This window comes from Ailuropoda melanoleuca, chromosome 16 (genome assembly GCF_002007445.2).
Source record: "Ailuropoda melanoleuca isolate Jingjing chromosome 16, ASM200744v2, whole genome shotgun sequence".
NCBI lineage: Eukaryota > Metazoa > Chordata > Mammalia > Carnivora > Ursidae > Ailuropoda > Ailuropoda melanoleuca.
The window spans coordinates 31,246,090-31,269,869 of record NC_048233.1 but is presented as its reverse complement, the minus strand read 5'-3'; the positions used below and the strand labels follow the sequence as shown (position 1 = coordinate 31,269,869).

Here is a 23,780-nt window from a genome sequence, read left to right as displayed (position 1 = left end):
GATAGACAGATAAACTAAAGAATGCACAATTGAATTAGAGATTGAATGAACAGATTGATTAATGTATCTGGCAGCAGAGTTTCAAAGTTTATAACTTCATTTTAGTGGTTGAAAAGGCTACCAGCTCCTTTAAAATATATGGCTAGAACAAGACCTAGCTTGCTTACTTGCTTTCTTTAGAGCGAATGAGCAAGTGAGCAGGAGTGGGGTAGGGGCAGAGGCAGAGGGAAAGAGAGAATCTTAAGCAGGCTCCACACCCAGCGTGGAGCCCTACACAGGCCTCGATCTCATGACCCTGAGATCTCACAACCCTGAGATCATGAACTGTGTTGAAATCAAAAGTCAGATGCTTAACTGACTGAGCCACCCAGGTGCCTCAAGACTTAGCTTTAAAACAAAAATGATAGTCCTTTAGCCTCAACTAGATGGACACAAGTCTCAAGTCAATGGGTAAATGATTTATTACTTTTTTAACTTTTAGTCATATACTCCTATATGAAATTAAAACATTCCATTCATTTACTAAATTCCACTTGAAAGCCCCTCGGAACTTCATATTGAGCGGCTATTGTATTTATGGTGGTTTCCCATGACAACAATGAGAGGATATATATCGTTATGCCTTCCAGGTCCCAAATTCCGATATTCACTTTCCTTTAGAAGTAAATGGTTGTGCTCCTTCTTCCTCTTGCTGATAAGTTTACTTATATATTGGCCTACTGATTTTTTAATAGTCTTTATCTTGTTCTAAAGAAGACTTAAAGATGTCTTCATAAAAGAAGTTAACTTTAGAATAGACTGTTCCTAGATGTAGTGATATTTACTTTCTTTGAACATCCCACATTAGCTGCTAGATGATAGAGCCATTACCAGAATTCTGCGTGCTCTGTTTTTGATTTTTCTTGATAGATATTTTTAAATAAAATGTTTTTAACATTGTTACTTATGGCAAATTATTTAAAATACTACTGTTGTTGGGACGCCTGGGTGGCTCAGTCACTTAAACGTCTGCTTTCGACTCACGTCACGATCCTGGCGTCCTGCAATTGAGTCCCGCATTGGGCTCCTTGCTCAGCAGGGAGCCTGCTCCTCCCTCTTCCTGCTTCTTCCTCTGCCTGCTCTGCCTAACGCTCCCCCTACTTGTGCTGTCTCTCTCTCTCTCTCTCTCTCTCTCTCTCTGATAGATAGATAAGTAAATAAAAAGTCTTTAAAAAAAATTACTGTTGTTTGAGCAAGGACTCCGATATCTGATGTCTGATTTACATGGAGTAATTTAGAATCAGAATAAGACTGATACACTCTTTGTCAGGCCATCTAAAGGCAGAAAGTTAACCAGAGTATGGAAAAAGTTTTATGAATGTCTGATACAGGAAAAGAATGACAAACTTTTGAATGATTGGCATAATAAAGTAGTTTTCTTTACATCAACTTTTAAAATAAATAAAAATATATTATTGCCCTAGTTAGTTTGCATAGCAGTTTATAATTATCAACCTATTAATCCTTCTGATCCTTTTAAGTTGTCTTCTGCCTACTATTTCAATACCAAAGTATAATGAAATAGGAGAAGTGGTACAGCTTAATTTTATTCTCATCACAAAAATGGGCAGCAGTTTTTGAAACAGAATCAAATTTTAAATGTCCTTTGGGAGTCAGTGAATATGAAAAACAGTTATATATTTTGTGCTTTCTTTCTGAGTAACATATTAGGCTTTGTGAGAATTTGATAGTAGGTACATATATTCTGAGTGCTTTTATAAAATAGGCCTGCATTCCCCATACTGATTTTGTTCTAGTCTCCTGATTGTGTTCTTGTTTTTGTTAAAATTATGTATACACTTTCCCCTTTCTTTAAGATAAACATGGAAGTCTTGTTTGCAATACAGTACCATAGGATGAGTAATGTTTAAGCTGTAAATGTAGGTACTATGCTTTCCTCATGGAATGATCCATATAGGAAAATTGAGCAAATGAAATAGATTTAAAAGGGAAATTGATTTAATATCTATCTTAAAAACGTTGTATACTATTGATGAGATTATAAATTTCTCTCCATTTTGGAGGGAATATAATTCTGCCTAATAAGAGTTAAATCCCTACACCCACTGATTGAGCATTTCCACTTGTAGAAGTCCAGGGGCTGTAGCGATGAGTATGTATTCATTCCAATTATGGTCAAGTATTGTTTATCCGATAAAACATAGTTTCTTATGAGAGCTCTCAAAGCTTTGAGGATTCATACCTTTCCTAAGTAACACCTCCCTCAAATTTTTGACATTTTATTATCTTTTAGAGTGATCTCAATATATGCAAATCACTATCATAAAACCCTTCAAAGTAGGCAGATATTTCCTAAAATATATGTGAAATTTCAGGGTTTTAATCTCATCTCATTCATACATCATGTGTTCATGCATGTACTTAAAAATATTTATAGAACACCTACTTACAGGAATATAGTAAGGATAAATTAATATAAGAAAACAGTGGCTAGCACATAATAAACTTTCAGTAAATATTGCAGCCATTGTTATAATTAATAAAGCTTATAGTAGAAGATCCACCTGGATGGTGGGTAGTCTTTCAGAGAAGATTACCCTGAGCATTGGATGTTTGAACTGAGCTCTGAAAGGGAGAGAGGAGCATGCCAGGCAGAAGACACAGCAGGTGCAAAGGCCGTGCAAGGCTCAGGGAACTTGGCAAGTGCACGGAACTGAAAGATCACTACTGCAGTTAGAGAAGCATAAGAGAACACTGGTAAGGTCGGGGGAGCCAGATTCATGCAGGACCTCAGAGGTCATGTGAACGATTCTGATCTTCAGTCTGGGAACATGAACCCATTGAGAAGTTCTAAGCAGGGTAGTGGCTTGACCAAATTTTTAATTCTAAACTTTCTCTCTGGGGGTGGGGTGCACAGAGGGCATGTGCTGATGTAGGGAGACTGGTTATTAGACTTGTCTGTGAGAGAGATGATAATTGCCTGGACTATGGGGGCTATATTGAAGGTAAACAGGTAGGCAAATTCTTTTTTTTTTTTTAAAGATTTTATTTATTTATTCGACAGAGATAGAGACAGCCAGCGAGAGAGGGAGCACAAGCAGGGGGAGTGGGAGAGGAAGAAGCAGGCTCATAGAGGAGGAGCCTGGTGTGGGGCTCGATCCCATAATGCCGGGATCACGCCCTGAGCCGAAGGCAGACGCTTAACCACTGTGCCACCCAGGCGCCCCCAGGTAGGCAAATTCTAGATATATTTAGGAGAGTAAAATCAGCAGAGATTAAAAATAAGTAATTGATTAACTATGAGCAACCAGGTAGAAGAGACCATGAAAATGAAATGGGGTAATTGGGTGAGGCAATCACTATATTTTAGTAGGAATTGGCAAAATGGGCTGTGTCTCTAGTTCATTTTTATTCTCCATTTTAAAATTTCTCTATTGAGGGTCTTAGAATCACCGGAGGAAGTGTTTAAAGCTACCCATGGATTCAAAGTCTGCCCATGGATGTGCCTCTCCCCAGAATGGTGGAGGGTATGTTAGAAGTACTCCCTTGGCTGATTCCAGTACATCTTCTGTTAAGAACCACATACCACAATGCTTCAGTTTTTTGTTTTAAGGGCCAGCTTCCTTTTATTTCTTTTTTATTTTTTCCCTTGAACGTTGTTAAAACAAGAATACAAAAATAATCAGTGTGGTTCTTTTTCTGTTGAGTAATATTTTCGTGTTTTCTTCTCCAGATGAAGTTTATAAGCATTGAAATTTCCAGACTGTTGCTTCATTACAGGCCTCCCTATGGCGATGACACTAGAAACCGTATATGCCTAACTAATTAGCTCCTCAAAGTTTAGTTACAGTAACAATATTTTTACAGTCACTATACTTTCCTTCTCCTTTTGCCCACCTTGTGTGATTTAGTACACATTGTTGGCATGACACTGTAAAACTGTTAGCTTCAGTTATAAAACTTAGAATGTGCGGAAACCCTGTTAGCCCCTAATTTTATTTTTCCAGTATTTGGCATGCTGGTGAGATCTGTTTGTATCCAGTAATTCTTAGCAACTTGACAGTGAATATAGTATTAGACTATGAATTGAAACTTTCAATTTTTGTGAAATTTTGTCTTCTGTCTAGTGATTTCCTTTAAAAGTAACTTATTTTAATTTTTTTGGCCTGTTGTATAGACTAATATGCTTTGAGGCTACAGAGGAAGATGTCTGTTGAATAATATACACAGACCTACTTCAGATGCAGATAAATGTACATAAAGGGAAAATGAGAGTTGGAATAAAAAGCCCACCTGACCTCGTTATGTACACTTACCTCCAAATAGTTATACACATCTTTTGCTAGCATTTAAATACCCAGGCCTGAATTTGATGCCTGGATGAGAGAATTGTGCAAGAGATTTTTGGAGGAAGTTGGCCATTTATGGGACATTTTCATTTACTTCATGACCTTTTTATCTTCATGCCTTGGCATTTGGCCAAGGACCTGCAAAGACCCCACAGTAGCAGGATCCCTTATTCCAACTTGAGTTTTCCACCATCAAGAAGTGCTTCTTGGGAAGCCAGGAAGGCAAAAGGGAGGACTCTAGTTTAGCTGTGCAGAGTAGGGAAAGACCATGCCGGGAAGAAGACACATCCTGTAGACAGGCTCTATGCAGGGAGCGTGGCTTCTTCAAGGATTGCACTAGTGAGGCTGGGTCTAGCGGGCAAGCAGGAGAATGCCACAGAGAGAAACTGGATAACAGACCTCAGAAACCGTGAGAATTCAGGACATCCTCTCGGATTACTGAGAAGCCTCTAAAGGGTGATGAAATGAAATGACATAATCAGATTTGTGTTCTTAAAAGATGACTCTGAAAAAAAAATTAATTTAAAAACATCAACGATCACTCCGGCTGCAGAGTGGAGAGTTGATAGAGGGACAGCAAAGGGTGCTAGAGGGAGATGAGGTAAGAGAGCTCAGGAGCCTAGGACGGACGTAATGCGGCGTTGACGTTGGCCATGGAGACACAGAGCCTCGACTCAATAGTTTGGAAGGGAGTGACAGGGCTGGGTGGATGCGTACAAGGACAGGTGCTTTAGCCAGGGTTAGAATCATACTCGGGTGAGAGGAGCCCAGGGATCTGAAACTTCATTGCTGTCCACTTCCCGGAAACACTCTTCCAGGGGTGTAAGTCTGCAGACCCTTTCTCTGCTTTCCAGTTAAATAGAGCATCACATAGTAAGAACAGTACTTAATATTTGCTGTCACTTATAGCCTTCTTTGAAACATCAGTTTCATTCCTTCTGGACCTCAGAAGACTTTGAGAAAAGCGCTTATGAAGTTGTCTCTTTAGGTTTGAAGTAACACAGAAAGGCAAAGGGGAAAACGTGTATCTCTGATAACCCGTAAGGACCTTTTGTCTCATTCAAGAGCTTTGGTCATTGTAGTGAATAAATAAAATCAACCTGGAGGAGTTCTGTTCACATTTCAAGCCAACCCCCTTTAGAATATCATCCCCGCTTTGTTCCACGTAAACAAAAAGAATACACTGTCCAGTACTATGACAGCGACAGGCTGCAGCCGTTACCACTCAGGTGTTTCCTTACAGTACAGGCCAAGGAAACTATAAAGAAAATGAGTACTAAATGGAGTTTTTTCTTTTTAAGACATTATTTATTCATTTGAGAAAGAGAGAGACAGCACGAGCATCGGAGAGGAGCAGAGGGAGAGGGAGAAACAGGCTCCCTGCTGAGCAGGGAGCGTGACCCTGAGATCATGACCTGAACCGAAGTCAGATGCTTAACTGACTGAACCCCACCCCCCGCCGGCACTCCTAAATGGAGTTTCTAAAAAACTTAACTATTCTCTAAGTTTGAATAAAAGAAGATTACCTTCTTATAAATCATGGTATCAAATGAGTGATGAAAACAGTTCAGGTATTGAACACTTACACATTCTGTTTGTTAAATTGAAGCATTTCCATCGCAATGTAGAAGCGTGTTACACGGCCCCTGCTGTGTTTGCCCTACCTCTTGCTGTGGACCATCCTTCCTAAAAAAAATAATATTTTTAATACAAAGCATAGCAATGTGGTTAAAAGACTCTCTTAAGTGAGTGTGACTTTGGAATGGGTGGGTGGATGGGTGGTTGGTTGCGTGAGGCGGGCTGGCGGGCTGGAGTTGAGAGAAGGCAGGTGATGTACTGACGGAAGGAAGTTTTTAGTATAATTTCGTAGTCCTGGGTGTTAGGTACATTTGCTAGAAAATTTGGCAACACTTTGTTGCTATAAATAGTTGCCAGTGTTGGAAGCTTCCAAACCTTTGTTTCTTCAAAGTGCTTGTCCTTTACCGCTAGTCATGTCTATGGCAGGGTGAGCGATTCACTTTGTAGGCCTGCTAGCAGACTTGGCAGTTCAGCCGGAAAGCTCTCTGGGCACGCAGCGAGTCACACGCTGTGCAGGTGAAGCGTCAGTGAATTTTTCAGGTTGCTGCTTGGTGGTAACAAGAGAATGTTTCCCTGGTATTAATAAGCAAATAGCAAAACAAGATAGTATGACACATGCCTCTTGGACTAGAACATCCAGGTTATATGGCGAATAAATTAGAAGACTAGAAAAATGAAATCATGTATCTGGAACAGCCTGGTTTTAGAAGCAGACACCCAGCCATTGGTTGCTGTATGATTCTGCACACTTCAGCATGTCAAAGAGTACGGCACTTTAGAAAAAATATTTATAAGCATTTGTAGTCAGTTCATTGTTTAATAAACATTTTTGAGAGTGACAGTAGGTCAGGGGATATTGAGATTAACGGGAAAAAAGTAAGCCTTACTCCACATTCATAGCTAGGAGGGAGGAAGATGCAATAAATAACTGCAAAGTACCGTGATCCAGGCTGACAGGGGTATCAGAGCGCGCCCTGGCTTGATTCGCCTCTCCTGGGGCCATCGCAGAAGGCTTCACACAGGAGGGTTCTTAACCTTAACGTTCTTCTAGACGCCTTCTGAGGGTAATGTTGTCAGCTGCATAAAATAAATTATAGGACTACAAGGGAAATCAATTATATTGAAATAACGGCTGCCAAATATTTTTTAAATAAACCTGTTATATGGTAGTGTATATAGTTCTTCCCTAACACTGAGTAATCTAGCTGTACAGCTAAGCGGTTTCAAAACCACACTGAACGTCAATGGTTTCTGAGATTTCTGCAACTGCTGTAATGGGAAATGAAGATATTTGGGATTTCTACTGTCAGTAGCTTATTGCCTGCATTCATAACGGAAGGAAATGCTGAATTTTAGTAAAAGGCAAATGAAATAGAGGTGTAATTTTTTTCTCATCCGAGTTTACAGGCCCTGTATTTAAGTCCTCACATAGGAGTGAGCCTGATCTAATTCTTCAAAGGTAGGAGTTTCTCAGACCAGTGAAAGTGGAGATGGCCCCTAGGGCATGTGTCAAACACATAGCTCTTGAGGGAATTCTAAAGTTGGATAATGTTGGAGAAAGGGACACCAGTCATGAGATGAGGTGGCAGGAAGGACTGGGCTTTATATAAGTCAAAATGTAGTAAATGAAAAGTGTTCAACAGCGTCGGGCAAGGAAGTACCATGATCAAATCTGAGCTTTAGAAAGAGTTTTCTGCTTGAATATTAGGGGACTTACTGAGAAGAAAGGACAGAGACCTCGAGAAAGAAGTAACAGGAGTCTGAAGCTTTTGCCTGATGGCGAGCTTGAGGGCAAAAGTGTCTTTGGAGATTTGATTGGAAGTACACTGGTTAGAGGGAAAGAAACTGTGTTTGGATAGTTCAGTTCTATGGGTATTCAGTGAGGTTTAAGTGACCCCAGGTGATATGCCTAGGAAGATAGATGGACCATAATTGCAGGCATGCTTTTTATTTTAAAATAATAATAGTTTCTTTTAATTCTTACTGTATGCGAGTATCATTCCACATTCTTTTTGAATATAATCTCATATTACCCGTAAGTTTCCCTAAGTGGAAGTTGCTATCATTATTTAATTTTATGGGTCAGAAGATAAGGCTCAGAGGCTCAGAGAGCTTGCTGAGAGTGAGGGATTCAATAAATTGCAGAGCCACCTTGTTCTCTCCACCACCCTCTTTAGTCAAACTAATGGCCTTTCTTTGAATATGTGTTCATACTACCCAAATCTCTGAGAATTCTAAAGACACTCTTGAGTATCTGTTACACAAGAAGCAAAGGGAAGGGTTTTAAGTTCAGCACAATAAGTGCCAGGTACTTAAATACTAACTTTTTATTTAACAAAATACTTCCCTAAAAACAAGTATCAAGTGATGAAAATTGTTAAAACCAGAAGCAACCTAATTAAATTTTGTCCTCACTAAGGGTGCCGTTTAAGTGAGCTAATATTAAAACTCTTTAAAATCACTGCCAGTCATTTCACCTCTTCAGCAGCTCTGATCCTAGCAGAATAAGAGGTACCTTGATCAATACCACGCTCTCATGGCCCGAACAAAGCCCTTACTGACCTATAGGAGACTCATTCATGGAGAGAAAATGATGGCCAGCTTAGAAGTGTTAAGGAGTAGGTTTATAAATCCCTGCCTTGGGACCTCATCAAAATTAGAGATGACTCCCTTCATTCTCCTACACTTGCTTTTGATTGTTTTTACAAAGAAAGAGATTAGACCATGGAAGTGAGGACTGTGTAGTTGAAGCTTCATTCACGGTCGTATGCCTCTGCCCTCATATACGTGCAAATAACTAACATCATTCTAGTTTGCATGAATAAAAGATTATAAATTTAAAAAAGTTTAGAAATTTTGGGACACTGACCAAGAAACCAGCCATAGAGACCGTGTACCATAAGCACTGTTCTCTTTCCAAAAGAATGCCAAACAACGTTTAGATATCCCCCACACTGGTTCAGCTTCCTGCAGTGAGCTGAGATTTCTTTATTTCCTGGAAGTATATCTAATTCTGGACCCCCACAGAGGAGCACAGGAGACACAGAGGCAGTTGCTTATAGTTCAACTCAATTCTTTGTGTGAACAACTAGGCAGTTGCTTCAGGTGGGCAAGATAGACCCTTTTTCTTACCTCCTACTAGAAAATGATTGGCAATGGTGTTGGTCAGCCATAAGTCTCTTTTCTTCTTTGAGGTTCATTAAATGGACAAGTGCCCTTTTTTCTCTAAAGCAGCACTGAAAGAGAGCAGGATAATTTCTTGCCACAGATTGATCACAGGAATTGTATAGCATGTTAAGTTCTGTTTGTTGCACTATAGAAAGTACATGTGAATTTTGGTCTTACTCAGGAGCAATCGATTATAGTCACAGTTTGTACTGCCGTGATAACAGGGCTTTAGGTCCATGAAGAGAAATTTGACTGGAATATCCCAGAACAGTTCCAGAAACTAATTCATTATTATTTCTTCCCAATGGAGTGTTATTTCTCATGAAAAATACTAACCCTTGTGAATGAATATCTGATGAAAGCACTATGACTTACCAAGCTACTTATTTTATGCAAAATTTGTAACAAGTAGTATTAGAATCATTAATAACCTCCTTTATGTATCTTAACACACCCAAAACCACACACCTGAGTTTTAGTCCTTTATAAACCACACTGTCCCTTGTAATTGAAAACAGATTCCATAACATCTTTGAATACTGTGTTGTTCTGAGATGACAGAGGACAAAAGATATTTTGAGACATTGTTCCTATCCTCATGGAAATTTTGGGTTTGTAGAAGAGAAAGATGCTTTTACACAATTGCCTATAACCTATATTTTAACACATGCTGATTCTCAGCATAGTGAAATAAATAATTCTATCATTTTTGGAAGGTAAGCTCTGAAAATTTACTGAGTACTTAATTTGCAGGGTTAAACTCAAAGCTCATCATGGCTTGAGTATTCTGTATTATTAGGTAGCTGATGATACAAATCTGTTTTTCTTTCTACTGCTTTTTACTTGATACATCTAGTGTACCTGGTATTTTTCTCCCCATGCATCTGTATTGCATAGGTACCCATTTTTCAGAAGCCTGTTTCTCTTTGGCATTAACATTGGTGATTATGTCAATTGTGGTAATTTCATCTTTGAACAAATTTTTTTGAAATGATGATGTACATTAGGACCAGCTTCTTGTTAGATTAATAAAGTCTCTAACCTCCACAGAGGCTTAAAAAATACACTGCTCATTTTTATACTTTATCAGTGTCATGAACTCATTGTCAGTAGCCTAGTTCAAAGTCAGAATTTAATTTTTTTAAGCTTATTATCTTTTCTTTGTTTGCTTTTAACTTCTCTATCCTAAATCCATGCTGACGAGTCTTGGCAAATCAGGAATAAAAGTTGTTTCATAGAACTTATTAGCATTTTCTAATTTTATCAATTCTGAAAGCAAAGGAAATCTTTATGCTAATTGATTGGTATTCATACGAACATTTAACTGTGGGGCCTGAATATTTAACTCTTACTGGCTTCTCGTTTTTATCTTTGTATGATTAATATGTGACTGTCATATATATCTTCACAAAAGTTTAGTGTAAGATAATAAACATTTGAAATTGAAGATACTAATTCGAACAACAAATATCGGTTAATGTAATCAAATTTGGCAAGAATGTGTATTATCCTCATTCATATGCTATACAATTATGTGTTGTGCTGTGGGTCAACAAATACTTAAAATTCAATGAATGTATAAATTCCTGGCAATTAGCATGTACTAATGTTGACACAGATATAATTCTTTGTGAATGTTCTTTTCATTTCTCATACTGGATGTGGATGTTGATTTACTATGTAGGATAAGAATAAACCAGAAAACTAACATGCTAAATTAATATTCCTGCTTTTTGTACTTGGAATTCCAGTGTGTATACCAAAGTGGTCTTTTATTCTTATGTGAACTGACATTGTCATGTCAGTCAACTGCAGAAGAATTATAAGAGGAGTTAGTATTGTACTTGTTTTATATCTATTCTGTTAATATCTCTAGGCTACCTTATTTTACTTGATACCCAGATTGTTGAGAAATATATCCATGCAGCAGAGAAGCTCAGTATTTTAAAGAGTCATTCATGTAATTATGTTTTATAATACTAACTTTTTTTGGTTCTAGTCACCACCCATTGCCAAATCCATTGACTTTTAGGATAGTATGGAAGGTTTCCCAAAGCTGGGCAGACAGCATTCCAGATAAAGGGAGTAGCATGGGTGCAGAAACAAGAGAAAACTTAGTATTTTCCAGAAACTACAAGTACAGGATATTTTCAGTTTCAGATGCTCACTTTCACAGAGTCCAGTTTTTTCTTTCATTAAATTATGTGCCTTATATACTTAATTTTTTGGAGGTGACCCAAGGAGCAGTGATTTTGAGCTTTGTCATGGCAGACAGGGCACTGGCATGAAAAATGTATAGGCCATCGAAAGGGGCCTGAGAGTTAACAATGCTTATGCTGTGCTTAGCGGGGCTGCACTGGTTCTCCCAACTCTGATGGTCTAAAACTGTCTATCCCTTCCCTTTCTCCCTTTTTCAAGCAGATGGGGCTTCCTTGCAAATCCGGGTCAGCATCATCAGTGAGCATGCTTTGCCATGGCCTGACCCAATCACCTTCCCATCCGCTGCTTCCATTAGACAGATGAACATGTGGCCAGCTTTACCACGAGTCTCCTGAGTTTGTGGAGGAGAGCAGCTAAGGCCCTGCCCCTGCTGTGTGGCCTTTGCTGGGATGTCTGGGGAGGATCGTGACTCTCCCCACCCCACCCCCCAGCCCTCCAGTACCCTTCCCATAGTCCTGTTTCAGGTGTCTGTCATGGGAGTTCAGAAATTTAAAGAGCTGGAGTTTTTCAGTCATCTTTCCAATTCCTTTCCTCTGGAAAGAAGACACTGTCAGTGCCCCTGGATCCCAGGGACGGCTCCAATGGTGGTTCCTCTGTTAGTAGATGTCTCGCACACTTTCAAGCATTGAATTTCAGGCAAATTTTCAGAAGATAGATGATGCCTATAATTCTATTCAGGAAACATGAAGTGGACTCTAAACAAAAGTAGGAGATGGTGAGAAATATACCTGACAAGNTATATATATATATATATGGAGGGCATTTGGGAGACACAGTCAGTTAAGCATCTGACTCTTGGTTTCGACTCAGGTCATGATCTCAGGTCATGGGATTGAGCCTCATGTTGGGCTCCATGCTCAGCGTGCGTCTGCTTGAGACTCTCTCTACCTCTCTCCTCTGCCCCGCCCCCTGCTCTCTCTCTAAAATAAATAAATAAAAATATTTTTTAAAAAAAAAATACGTGAAGCTACATTAATAAGAATGCTATTATCAGATTTGTGTTTTACAAAGATCTTCTCGGCAGCAAAGTAGAAATGGCAAAAGAACAAACCTTTAAGATTCTACATTAAGACCTAAAGTGAAGGGATGAGATGTTGTCAGGTCTTGGTGACTGGAATGACTTGTAATGTTATTTGTTAATGTAGTTTAATGCCCAGTTTTTATGACTTGCCTTCCCAACTAGACATTTGTAACTTGAAAGGAGAAATGATGTTTCTTCTCTTTTTTCTCCCACGCTTTACTTCCTTTCTTAAAAATAACCTTGCAGCGGGGCGCCTGGGTGGCTCAGTTGGTTAAGTGTCTACCTCAGGCTCAGGTCCTAATTCCAGGGTCTTGGGATAGAGCCCCATGTCAAGAAGCAGGGAGCGTTCTTCTCCCGCTCCTCCCCAGCTCATGCTCTCTGTTGCTATCTCTGTCTCTCTCAAATAAATAAATAAATTCTTAAAAAAAACGAAACCTTGCAACTAACATCATAAGGTATTTGTTTACTGATCTGACCAAGTAGTGAGACCTGATGTGTGCATGACTGTAGTGTTAACTTGCATGTTTTCCTCTGTAACTACACTGATTACATAAACTGATTTGTAAATACAGTAAGAGATTTTTCTGTCAATCTTATACCTACCTCAGCAAATTGAAGGTTCTCAGACAAGTTCTTTGTAGTACCCTGAAAACTTCTCTTCAAGCCTGGATATGCTACTGATAGTCCTTCATTTCTATTTGATTAGATGCTTGCATTTGGCTCTCAGCACTGGTCTGTTTTGTTCTGATAAAGTCAGTTTGAACTGAGTTATCAAGGAAGATGTGGAAAGACACAGGTATCTAAAGATTTTAAACTGCAAGAGTAAAGTAAAATCGTGTATACTAATAATAAAAAGAGAAAAAAAATACTTCTCAGAGAGAATATTTTTCTTAAAAAATCAACAGAGACTTGAAATCTATCCAGGAGAACAGAAAAAGGGGGAATGGCTATGTAATTCTGAAAGTAACTTAGAATCTACAAGGTCTTTGAAGATTAAAGGCTTAAAATATAGACAGAAAGCAGCAAATTGAACATATACTAGAAAAATTTACCCATAAATGAAACTCAGATAAACATGAATCTCTGAGACTCCAAGAGAGACAAACTTAGTAATTATCCTGTCAGAAATTGGAGCAACAGAAATTGTAGCGCTAAAAAAAGAAGCTTAACTGCTCCTTTACCCTGTAAGGAAGAGTCACAAAGGAACAATTTACCACCGCAATCAGAGAAGTGCTGAGGTAAGACAGATAGTCATGAGCACCTCAAAAAACAGTATCACAAAGAAAAATAACCTTGACAAGCTGGAGCGTTCACCATCATCGTCATTACCAAGCTCAAGCCTCACACGTAAGAGTGCCCAGCCGTGGAGGGGGTTCAGCCATTCGTAGGTAGGTGAGATTAATGGAGTGAGGCCTCAACTCTGAGACTTTTTAGGTCACCTTTCATAGTGTTCAAGCAGCTGGAAAGAACCAGCTTACTTACTAAATGCCCTACTCACCATTAGACATTAATTGAGATGGTGGGGAAAAATCAGCGTTACCAATTTACAGTCATATGCACACACACACTCTTTCCCACATTTTGTTTTCATTTGGCCTGTGTTGCTGAATACTAACCATTTACCAGTTATTATGCCAACTCTTAAGGAAACAAAGCCCCTTGTTGGGAATTGGCAATATCTTACCTTGGTTTCTGTTTACACTTTGAACCCATATTTGGGTTTCACGTTTTTAGAGAGATGTTGGTACTTGAGCAGAAGCTGATATTTCAGAGTATATTTAGAAGTGAGTAAAAATTTACATTTAAGCACTGAAAAAATACTCTTGTAACATTAGGAATTGTTTTCGGCTATATATAACAGAAGAACCCAAAATAATAGGCTTAAACAAGAAAGGAGTGTAAAATAAATTGTGTAAAATAAATTCAAAGGTAGGGAGTTTGGAGAAAATATACTAGACCTAGTATCATCGGGGATCCAGGCTCCTGTCTTTTCACTTTACCCACACAAGTAATCCTCACAAGTTCTAAAGGGTGGTCCAAGATGGCTGCAGGAGCTCCACCATCATGTCTGAAACAGGCCAAAAGGAGAAAATGTAGAAGGAATACCAGCTGAATCAGCTCCCTTTGAAGTCTTCCTGAAAATCCCACACAGTATCTCTCACAGGCCAGAATTAGTCCCATTTCTATTTGTAATGGAGACTGGGAAATGTATTCTTTTATTCAGCAGTTGGAAGAGGAAGGGGGACCACAGTGTTCCAGTTAAGAATCAGATTCTCTTACAAAGGAGGAAACAACGAATGGATATATAGATAGACTACTAGCAGTTTTTGATATAGCAATAGAGAGAGACATCATATTTATGAGTGGTTCTGTTTGACAGAAGATAGGATGGATTAATTAACCAAATAAGACTCTCTCCATTTTCGTGGTTTAGTTCTCTTTGTACTGATTAGAAATCTTAAGGTCAGTTTTTCAGATGTCAAGAAATATGGCCCTCTTCAATAATTTACCTCCAGCTTTGCAAGAGAGAAAGAATCATTAAAATCTCCCATTTGTTTTATTTCTTTGGCCTCATAAGCCAGTGAAATAGCTGCCCTTGGTCACGTTTGTTCAAAATGAGTGATTAGAGTAAGTATTTTGCTCATTTATCCAAAAGCAGTAGTCATGGCAGCCACTCTTTATATGTGGTCATCATCATGCTGACCACTGTGCTAAGAGCTTTACATGGAATCTCTTTTCTTTTCTTTTCCTTTTTTAATGTTTTTTTATTATGTTAGTCACCATACAGTACATCCCTGGTTTCTGATGTAAAGTTCGATGATTCATTAGTTGCGTATAACACCCAGTGCACCATGCAATACGTGCCCTCCTTACTACCCATCACCAGTCTATTCCATCCCCCCCGAAGCCCTCAGTTTGTTTCCCAGAGTCCATAGTCTCTCATGCTTCATTCCCCCTTCTGATTACCCCCCCTTTCTTTATCCCTTTCTTCCCCTACCGATCTTCCTAGTTCTTATGTTCCATAGATGAGAGAAATCATATGATAATTGTCTTTCTCTGCTTGACTTATTTCACTTAGCATTATCTCCTCCAGTGCTGTCCATGTTGCAGCAAATGTTGAGAACTCGTTCCTTCTGATAGCTGAGTAATATTCCATCGTATATATGGACCACAGCTTCTTAACCAGAGCTCTGGTGCGCCCACTGGAATCTCTTTTCTATCCTTCAGCAAAACAGGGGCAGATGCTATTATTTTCCCCATTTTACCAATGACGCTGAGGCTTAAAGAAATTAAGTGAATGTTAGAAGATCATATGGCTTAGCAGACACTAGAACTGGGCTCTAAGAACACAGCTCTTAACCATTACACTCTTCATTCTGAAATTTACCAATTAAGCGGTGGAATGCTCCTGCCCGGAGGATGTCACATACCTTTGGAAAGTGAGTAGTAATTCCTTATGATCAAAGGCCAGTAGTAGGTCTAAAAATTGCTGTGTTTTTACTCATACACTGAAATTGAGATACTTCTAAGAAATCTTTTGTTGTGAGTTGTATCTAGTTGGAACTTAGGGAAGTTGATTTTTTGTTTTTTGTTTTTTTTTTTAATTTTGCTCATTTATTTCATTTACCTATATTCAGCTCAGAAAATTCTTTTTCTGCTATTTTAAGGATCATCATAGAACATCTTTGGTATACAAACAAGTGCTTAAGATAAAGTAAAATCATTCTAAAATATTTTAAAGAATTCACCACCTTGGGTTCCCTTAGAGCAGCAGAATGATCTGAACTGCAAAGTTTTAAATGTGAGTATCTGATCTAAGATAAATTACAGTTTTTATTTTGTTTGTTTGACTGTCTTGTTGTTTTTAAGCTTTTGTTATACAAATAGATAAATATGGAAAAAGTAACTTAGAAGCAAATATAGATGAGATGCACTTACAAAGAAAGATCCTTTAGGTAAATTAGACTGTCTATACACTCAGATGAGAAAATGAAGACCACGAAAGCTGTTCTCTTCCTTGCTTCTTCATCTAGTTACGGAGATGAATTACACAAGAGAACCCGAATATGTTTCTTAAAGTGAAGAATCATTGTGTGCTGATATTATTTTTTTTACCCCAACCCCCAACATCACTTTCCTGATAACTATGGGTTTCATCAACCTTCAATTCTTTATAATTTTGTGAAATTCTGTCAGCATGAGAGGCTCTACCCTAAATGGAGTTGCAGACATCAGAAGACATGATGATATCCAGGGAGATGGCTTCCGTGCTATCTCAGTTCATCTCTGTCACACAGCACAGCTTTCAAATCAAACATCATTCTGGGGCTCCAGGAGCTGATTGTTTCTCTCACTATGCAAGCAAAACTCACATTGTCCTTGACGTTCAAATATATCATTTCCTATAAAATAAGAAAAGTGCTCCCAAGTAACCGTGGAAGAACTGATAAGCAAGTCCATATAAGCCAAAATACATTTATCCTTTTGATTTTGTTGTCTCTGTATGAAGCACTTAACGGTATGATAAGCATAGTGCCAGGTGGTGTAGTAGTTGATGAAAAATATAAAACAGACTTAGTTACCACCTTTCTTTCTTGGTGCATAAAGATACTCGGCAGTACTTAAACACAGAACCATCAGTTATCAAAGCAAACAAATGAACAAAAATGTGTCCCCAAAAGAGATGCAGTTTTAAGATGTGTTTCCACAGATAGGTTTAAAAAAAAAAAAAAAACAACTAAGTGCTCACTATAAAACAACTTATTTTTTTGTGTTCATAAAAAGAAAATATATTAAAGTCAGTGTAATCATGCATTCACAAAGAATGCAGATACTATATACTGTAATTTCATTTTGTGACACTTAATAAAAGTTACTTAGTTCAGAATAAAAATTGATTCCCTTTTCTAAACATATAATCTAGAAATCATTTGTAACTATCAGGTATGTTTAATTTTTCTTTTTTGATTTTAGAAGTCATGAATTTATGTAATTGCATATGAAAAACCAGCATTGTTGGAAGACCATCCAAGATGGTAGCATAGCAAGACCTTGAACTTACCTCCCCCCATGGACACACCAAATCTACACCTTTATGTAGAGCAATTCCTTCTGAAGAACTCAGGGCTGATTGAACAGCTTCTGCACAACAAATGATAAAAGGACCATATAAAGAAATGTAGGAGATGTGGAGACACAGTAACGACAGGAACTCTATGCCAACACTACAAACTAGCAGGGAGGAATGTCACTGAGTGGTCCATGTGCAGACTTACGGGCCTTGGAGCACAGAAAAAAAAATGTGGTTTAAAAGGCAATGAAACTATAAGTGAAGAAAAACCATGTACTAACCATAGAGCGTTCATCAAATGGGTGGGGAAGTGCTGGAACTCTCTCCTGGTTTGGAGGTGCTGGTGAGAGCTATTTTTTATATTTCCCTTCTATCTGAACAGCTTGCAGAAAGGTCCAGGCCCTCTAGCTGACCTGCTAGGTCTTCCTCATCACACCCTAGCCCACACCAGCTCGTCATCCCACCAAGGCAGTCCCTGTATGGTATACTTTGGCATGCCCCCTGGCCTGCACTTGATCCAGTCATCCCACCAAGGTGGCCCTGGGTGGCACACTTTAGGACCCACCCTTGGTGTGTACCTATGCCAGTTCCAGCTGTCCCACCAAGACAGCTCTGACAAAGTGCATCCCAGGATCCCTGCCCTCCCTCCAATTTCCCTTGTCCCATCACAGCAGTCCCAGCATGGCATACCTCAGGATCCCCAGCTCTTGCTCATTTGAGCTCCCGCCGGCCTGCCAGACTACACACAGTCTATACAGAGGACACTACTACACCAGGCATTTTTCAAGACTGGGAGAGGTAGGTGTTCTGCCTCATAGAAACACAGAAAGTCAAACAAAATGAGGAGACAGAGGAATGTGTTCCAAACAAAAGAACAAGGTAAAACCCCAGGGGAGGGAAAAATCCTAATGAGATGGAAATAAGTAATTTACCTGACAAAGAGTTCAAAGTAATGGTCACGAAGATGCTCACCAAACTTTGGAAAAGGACAGTGAGAACTTCAATAAAGCATTAGAAAATATAAGAACCAACCAAAGCTAAAGAATATGATAACTGAAATGAAAAAATATGCTAGAGGGACTCAACAGCAGATTAGATGATATAGAAGAATGGATCAGGGATCTGGAAGACAGAATAATGGAAATCACCCATTCAAAATAGCACAAAGAAAAAACTTTTGAAAAGTAAGATAGGTTAAAGGACTTTTGGGATAGCATAAGGCCTACTAACATTCATTTTATAGGGGTCCCAGAAGGAGAAGAGAAAGGGGCAGAAAATTTATGTGAAGAAATAATGGCTGAAAACTTCCCTAACCAGGGAAGGAAACAGGCATCAAGGTTCAGGAAACCCAGGGAGTCCCAAACAAGGTGAACCCAAAGAGATCCATACCAAAACTTATTATAATTAAAATGGCAAAAAGTTAGAGAATCGTAATGGCTGCAAAAGAAGAACAAATAGTCACATACAGGGAAAATGCCATAAGCTATCAGCTGAGTTTTCAGCAAGAACTTGGTAGGCCAGAGGAAGTAGTAGGATATATTTGAAGTACTGAAAGAAAAAAAACTCATAACCAAGAATATTCTACCAGTAAGGTTATCATTCAGAATTGAAGATAGAGTTTTTCAGACAAGCAAAACCTAAAGGAGTTTATCACCACTAAATCAGCCTTATAAGAAATATTAAAGGGTTTTCTTTAGGTGGAAGAGAAAAGGCCATAACTAAAAATAAGAAAATATATGAAAAAAAGAAATCTCACTGGTAAAGGCCAATCTATATACTAAAAGCAGAGTATTAGCCACTTAAAAAGCTAGAATTAAGGTTAAAAGACAAAAATAGTAAAAATCAGTAATAACTGCAATAAATAATTGATACACAAAAAAAATCTATAATATGACATAAAAAGCATAAAGTGTGAGGGAGAGTAGAAGTGTAGTACTTTAATTAATTAATTAATTTATTTATTTTAAGTAGGCTCCATGCCCAGTGTGGGGCTTGAACTCACAACCCTGAGATCGAGAGTTAGATGCTCTACCTGCTGAGCCAGCCAGGTGCCCTGTACTGTAGTGCTTTTAGAATGCATTTGAAGTTGCACAACTATAAGCTTAAAACAGACTGTCATGAATACATATATATATGTTGGTGTATATGAATCGCATGGTAACAACAAAGCAAAACCTACAATAGATACACAAAAAAATGAAAAGAAAGGAGTCCACAGATTACAATAAAGGAAAAATCAAACCACAGGGGCAGAGAGCGAGAGAAGAAGAAAGGAACAGAGAAGAACTACAAAAACAACCAGAAAACAGTTAGCAAAATGGCAATAAGTACATACCTACCAACTTTTACTTTAAATTGGATAAAATGCTCCAATCAAAAGACATAGGGTGGCTGAATGGGTTTAAAAAACAAACAAAACCCGAATAACTCCCAAAACAATATCCATTTATATGTTGTCTATAAGTGACTCACTTCAGATCCAGAGACACAGACTGAAAGTGAAGGGCTGAAAAAAAATATTCCATGCATATGGAAATGAAAGCTGAAGTAACAGTACTCATATTAGACAAAATATTTTTTTTAAGTTTTATTTATTCATCTGACAGGGAGAGCGGTAGAAGGAGAAGCAGGCTCCCCGCCAAGCAGGGAGCCGGACACAGGGCTTGATCCCAGGACCCTGGGACATGAACCGAGCCAAAGGCAGATGCTCAACCCACTGAGTGACCAAGGCGTCCCAACAAAATAGACTTTAAAACAAGGACTGTAACAAAAACAAAGAAGGGCAGTACATAGTGATGAAGGGATTAATCTGAGAAGATACAACATTTGTCAATATTTATGCACCAACATAGGAGCACCTAAATATACAACACAAAAAATTAGATATAAAGGGAGAAATTGATGATAATACAATAATGGTAGGGGACTTTAATACCCCACTTACATCAACGAATAGATTATCCAGACAGAAAATCAATAAGGAAACACTGGCTTTAAACACCACTTTAAACCAGAATGACTTACTAGATACAGAACATTTCATCTAAAATCTGCAGAATACACATTCTTTTGTTTTTTAAATTACGTTTATTTTTAAATTCCAGTTTGTTAATATACAATGTTATATTAGTTTTCAGGTGTACAATGTAGTGATTCAATAGTTCTTTACATTATTCGGTGCTCATCATGATAATTGTACTCTTAATCCCCATCACCCTTTTCATCCTTCTCCCCGGCCCCACTTCCCCTCTGGTAGCCATGAGTTCTCTGTAGTTAAGAGTCTGTTCCTTGGTTTCTTTCTTTCTCTGTCTTTTTTTCCTTTGCTCATTTGTTTTGTTTCTTAAATTCCACGTATGAGGAAATCATATGGTATTTGTCTTTCTCTGACTTATTTCACTTAGCATAATATACTCTAGCTCCATACATATTGTTACAGATGACAAGATGAATTCTTTTTGATGGCTGAGTAATATTCCATTACATATCTATACCACATCTTCTTTATCCATTCATCAGTCAACGGACATTTAGGCTCTCTCCATAGTTTGATTATTGTTGATCATGCTGCTATAAACATCGGGGTGCACGTGCCCCTTCAGATCAGTATTTTTGTATCCGGTGCAATTGCTGGATTATAGGATAGCTCTATTTTTAACTTTGTGAGGGACCTCCATACTGTTTTCCACTGTGGTTGGACAAGTTTGCATTCCCACCAGCAGTGTAAGAGGGTTCCCCTTTCTCTTCATCCTCACCAACACCTGTTGTTTCCTGTGTTGTTAATTTTAACCATGCTGACAGGTGTGAGGTGGTAGCTCATCATGGTTTTGATTTGCATTTCCATGCTGATGAGTGATATTGAGCATCATTTCATGGGTCTGTTGGCCATCTGGATGTCTTTGGAAAAGTGTCTATTCATGTGTTTTGCCCATTTCTTAACTGGATTTTTTGTTTTTTGGGTGTTGAGTTTGATAAATTCTTTATCGATTTTGGAAACTAACCCTTTATCAGATATGTCATTAGCAAATACCTTCTCCCATTCCAATGGCTGCCTTTTAGTTTTGTTGATTGTTTCCTTTGCTCCGCAGAAGATTTTTATCTTAATGAAGTCCCAATAGTTCATTTTTACTTTTGTTTCCCTTGCCTCTGGAGATGTAGGTAGTCAGAAGTTGCTAGGGCTGATGTTGAAAAGGTTGCTATCTGTGTTCTCTTCTGGATTTGATGGTTTCCTGTCTCACATTTAGGTCTTTCATCCATTTTGGATTTATTTTTGTGTATGGTGTAAGAAAGTATTTCAGTTTCATTCTTTTGCATGTTGCTGTCCAGTTTTCCCAACACCATTTGTTGGAGACACTGTCTTTTTTTCCATTGGATATTCTTTCCTGCTTTGTCAAAGATTATTTGACCATATAGTTGTGGATCTTGATACACTAATCTTAAAGCATCTTAGCCCCCTGTTTTCTAATAGTCTATGCACTTCCACTTAACTTTGTCACATCCTGGAAATTGTCATAATCTAGAACAGGGGTCAGGAAACTACAGCCCTTGAGACAAATCAGACCACCATCTGTTTTTGCAAATAAAGTTTTACTGGAACACAAACATGCCCATTTGTTTACTTACTATTTATGATGGCTCTCCAGCTTCAACGGCAGAGCCAAGAGGTTTTAAAAGGAACCGTGTGGCCTGCAAAGCCACAAATATTTACTATCTAATCCTTTACAGGAAGTTTGCTGATCCTTAATCTACAACACATACTCTGATCCCATATGCATATTTCTCACTCCTTCCCTTCAAGATCTCACTTCCTTATCCTAGGACAACTACTTTTCTACCTCAGAGACCTTTCACATCCTTTTTTCCTGATTTTTCAGTCACTCCATGGCTTTTCATCCTTCTCTGTCAGACTTTCATGGTCAAATCTCCTTAACCATTTTCACCAGGCCCTCCATATCTTTGTATTTTGGTACTTCTATATGTCACCTATAAACTTTTATGCTTGACACTTTCCAACCATCTTTCTTCTTTTTTTTCTGCATCTAGGTTGCTCTGTACTGGTGGAGAGTTAACCAGGCACACTGATAAAAGTACACATTCACAGTATTCAGCCACAGCTGGATCCTCACCACTAATCCAGGGACTTTTACCTGTCCCTGGTCAGTGCCTTTCCTCAGCCCACAAGTGATGTCCCAAACACCCCAACTCTCCTCTAACCCAATCCTATTCCCCTCACATCTCTTAGAAGATAGCATTGTCTTGCTTGCGGCAAAAACTGAAGAGACTGGGTAGGAATGTTCTCAGCTTTAAACTCAGACATGAACAAAGATCTCAGTAGCCAGGTCTGTCTTCACCTCTTTTCTTCCAGGCTCTGCAGAAGGTCATCCCTCCACCAGGGCTTTTAATCTCGACCCTCTGGTCTTCACCTGCACCAACACCTTGTCCCATTGGTTATTTTCTTTTCTTTCTACTTTCCAACCTCCTAGAATATACCACAGAAAATGTGCAGGCTCAAGCCTTTCCCTTCTTGAAGAAACTTGAGAAGCTGTCCTCTCTACTACTCCATACCGTTCACGTGGGTCACTCAGTAAAAAGAGGCCAAGTATAAAGCAGTATTCCATTTCCTTGCCACCACAGAGAGTCATTTGGACTTAGAGTCACTCAGGCTTCCAAAAGCAAGATAAAATTTCCTAGCACATTCTTGACCTGAAGTTCTTTTCATCGTATAGACTATTTTGTGGCAAATTCTCCCAAATGTAACAATATTTCTAACTTCAACTTGACATTTAGAAGGTAACACAAAACTTTAAATATCCTGGGGAATCTGCTAATTGACCTTTTACAGAGAGCATGTATCATAACTGTGGCTCTAACAAATGGCGTGAAAAATGAATAACATCTAGAAATGGCTATTTGTTATTCATGATTTACTCTTTAAGGCTTTCTTGAACATGACCTGATGAATTTATGTCACATTTTATACATATAAAGGCTGAGAACTTAAATATAGTGGTACTAGGTCCATGCTCCTAAGAATATTCTAAGCATAGATCAAAACATTCTTGTGTGAAAACAAACTGGCAAATTAGGCCCCATTTATCCTCTTTCACACTGTGACCTGGGGTGAGTTCTAAATTCTAGACTTCAGGTTTTCCATTTCCAGAGCACATTATCTCTAAGAAACTACCCAGTTGCAAGACTCTACATTCTTCAAAGAAAAAAAAAAAAAGAAAGAAATACATATACGCTAACTTTTAATTCTCACAAACTTTAACGATGTAAAACATACAGTGCTGTGACATCTCACATATATTTACTCTTGCATGCTCATTTCTTTTTTTTTTTTTTTTTTTTTTTTTTTTTTTTTTTTTTTTTTTTT

The 23,780-nt window shown here is 38.4% G+C and overlaps 1 protein-coding gene across 1 annotated transcript in view; it reads left to right on the top strand.

The window, feature by feature from the left end:
• Nucleotides 1-23,780, top strand: part of SLC2A13 (solute carrier family 2 member 13) — a 350,636-nt gene that overhangs the window by 246,166 nt on the left and 80,690 nt on the right. The window lies entirely within an intron of this gene.